The sequence below is a fragment of the Anas acuta genome, chromosome W (genome assembly GCF_963932015.1).
Source record: "Anas acuta chromosome W, bAnaAcu1.1, whole genome shotgun sequence".
Taxonomy (NCBI): Eukaryota; Metazoa; Chordata; class Aves; order Anseriformes; family Anatidae; genus Anas; species Anas acuta.
The window spans coordinates 7,579,391-7,581,890 of record NC_089016.1 but is presented as its reverse complement, the minus strand read 5'-3'; the positions used below and the strand labels follow the sequence as shown (position 1 = coordinate 7,581,890).

Here is a 2,500-nt window from a genome sequence, read left to right as displayed (position 1 = left end):
GGGGGCTTCTGTACGCCACACTTCCCGCGCCCCACCGCGGGGCGGGGATTCGGCGCTGGGCTCTTCCCTCTTCACTCGCCGTTACTGAGGGAATCCTCGTTAGTTTCTTTTCCTCCGCTGACTAATATGCTTAAATTCAGCGGGTCGCCACGCCTGACCTGAGGTCGCGAACGGAAACGAGGCGCGCCGCCGCCGACGACGACGACGACGACGCGCCCGCCTGCCTCGCTCCGCCACGAGCCGCCCGGACCGCACGCACGCGGCACGCGCCGCGCCGCACCGCGGGAGACGGGTCCCCCCCACCGCCGCGGCCGCCGCCGCCCGAAGGACGGCCGGCCGACTCGCCCTCCCGGCGCGCGGCACACCGCGCGCGCGCGCGGCAGCACGACGGCACGGGCAACCGCACGCGCGGTAACCCCCGCCCGCAGACAGCCGCGCGCGCGCGGGGACCGGCGGGGAGGGCGGCCACCGCGCCTCCGACCCACCGGAGCCCGGCGGCTCGCTCGGGGACGACGGACGGACGGACGGGAGAGAGGGGGGGGCACGAGCTCCACCCACGCGGGCGCGCTCCGGGAGCGCGAGGAGCCCGGCCGGCTCCCCGAGGGGGTCTCCACTTAGGGGCACGAAGGCCCGGCCGGCCCGGACGCCCGGACGCGGCGCGGGCCTGCGAGGCGCCCCAGCCGCGCCGCGCCACCGCCCCGCGGCGGCGGCGCCGGCGATTGACCGTCAAGCGACGCTCAGGCAGCCGTAGCCCCGGGAGGAACCCGGGGCCGCAAAGTGCGTTCGAAGGGTCGATGATCAATGTGTCCTGCAATTCACATTAATTCTCGCAGCTAGCTGCGTTCTTCATCGACGCACGAGCCGAGTGATCCACCGCTAAGAGTTGTCTGCCTTTTCGGCGCCGCCCCGCGCGCGCGGGGGGGCCGGGGCCGCTCCGCGCGACCCCCTGACGCGGACGCTCCCCGACCGAACGACCGACCGACCGACCGGCGGCCGCGGCCGAGCGAGCGTCGCCTCCACTGACCGTACGAGCACAAGTGCGAAAAAAAAAAAGGCGAGGGAGACGCCGAGTCTCCCGAGCGACGGGAGCCCGCGCTCCCGACCGCCCCCCCGGGCCCGACGAGACCCGGGCTCGCGCTTCGAGGCCGGACCAGGCGCCCGGCTCGGCCCGGCCACGGCGAGACACGGCGGCGCGACCGCCGCGCCGCCTCCCTCGCCCGACGCCTCGCCCCGACGCCGGCGTCCTCCGCGGCGCCGCCGCCGCCGCCGGGCCCGACGCGGCCACCCGAGCCCGCGCCGCCAGAGCGACGGGACGGGGGCGGAGGAGCGACGGACGAACGGACGGACCGCCCGACCGCCCGACGGCTGCCCGCGCGCTCTCGCCTCGCCCACAAGCCGCACGCGACGAACACCCTTTCACTCCGGCCACTGGCGCCTGCAGACAAACGCTCCTGCTTTCGCACTCGCCCAGGCGGTACCTCGCGCGGACGCGCGGCCGGGCGGCCGACGGGACGGCACCGGAACGAGGAGCGGCGCCCGCTCTCCGCGCCTCCGCGCGGAGACCGGCTGCGGGACGCCCCTACACCGGCCCGCCCGCCTGCTCGCTCGGCGCGGCCGGCGAGGCCGAGGGCCGAGCCGGGCGGGGAGCGCCGACAGAGGTCGCGAGCGGGAAGCGACGGGAGACGCCGCTGCGCCGGGGGACGGCGAGGCCGTGGGCGCGCGCCGGCACGGAACGAGCGGCACCGCCGCCGCCGCCGCCGCCACCGCCGCCGCCGCCGCTCGCGCGGGGCCCCGCTGGCCGCCGCCGGACACGGCGCGGCACGCCACGCCGCCGAGCGCTCGACGGGGGCGGGGAGCCGAGACCCGCGTCTCGGCCCCTTGCTGGCGCGGGCGAGGTCGACGACGGCCGACCGCGCGCGCGCGCGGCGTCTCCGCCGAGACCGGACCGCGGAGAGAGGAGCGGGCTCCAACCCCTCTCCGGCCCTGCCGCCCGCGGGGGACGAGCGCGGGGACCGCCGGCGGCGAGCGAGCGCGCGAGCGCGGGGGAGCGGCGCGCCCGCGAGCGCCGACCCCCAAACGACGCGCCCCGCCCGCCGCCGACGGCGAGCCCGGCCGCCCTCGCGGGCCGCCGCGGGCCGCACGAGTCTTTAAACCTCCGCCCGGCTCGGCGGCCGAGAACCCTCGGGGCCCGGAGCCCGGGGCCCGTGGCCATCCCCTAACCGGGCCGGCGCTCGGCGCCGCAGCCGGCGGGAGCGCGCTGGCACACGGGACCACACGGGTGGCTCGCCGAGGGGAGGCCGCCGAGGCGCGGACGCTAGGTACCTGGCCCTGGGATGAGGGAAACGACCCGAAGGCCCCGCGGGGGTGCCTCCCCCGCCGCCGCCGCCGCCGCCGCCCCGGCCGGGCCGGGCGGCGACACGCGCGCGGAAAGACGGGGCGCCGAGGGGGAACCCGGCACCCGCCAGCCGGCCCCGGCGCCCCTCGGGGGAGCGTCCGCCCG

General features: G+C 79.1%; 2 non-coding genes across 2 annotated transcripts in view; both read right to left on the bottom strand.

Moving 5' to 3' along the window:
- LOC137847605 (28S ribosomal RNA) overlaps positions 1-167 on the bottom strand; it is a 4,025-nt gene extending 3,858 nt beyond the window's left edge. Inside the window, exon 1 of the ribosomal RNA XR_011090999.1 lies at positions 1-167. This exon is cut by the window's left edge and continues 3,858 nt beyond it. This is a non-coding gene — a ribosomal RNA (28S ribosomal RNA).
- A 564-nt stretch (positions 168-731) lies between these two features.
- LOC137847558 (5.8S ribosomal RNA) lies at positions 732-885 on the bottom strand. Its single transcript, XR_011090954.1, has one exon. It is a non-coding gene; the product is annotated as a 5.8S ribosomal RNA (ribosomal RNA).
- Positions 886-2,500: the final 1,615 nt, after the last annotated feature.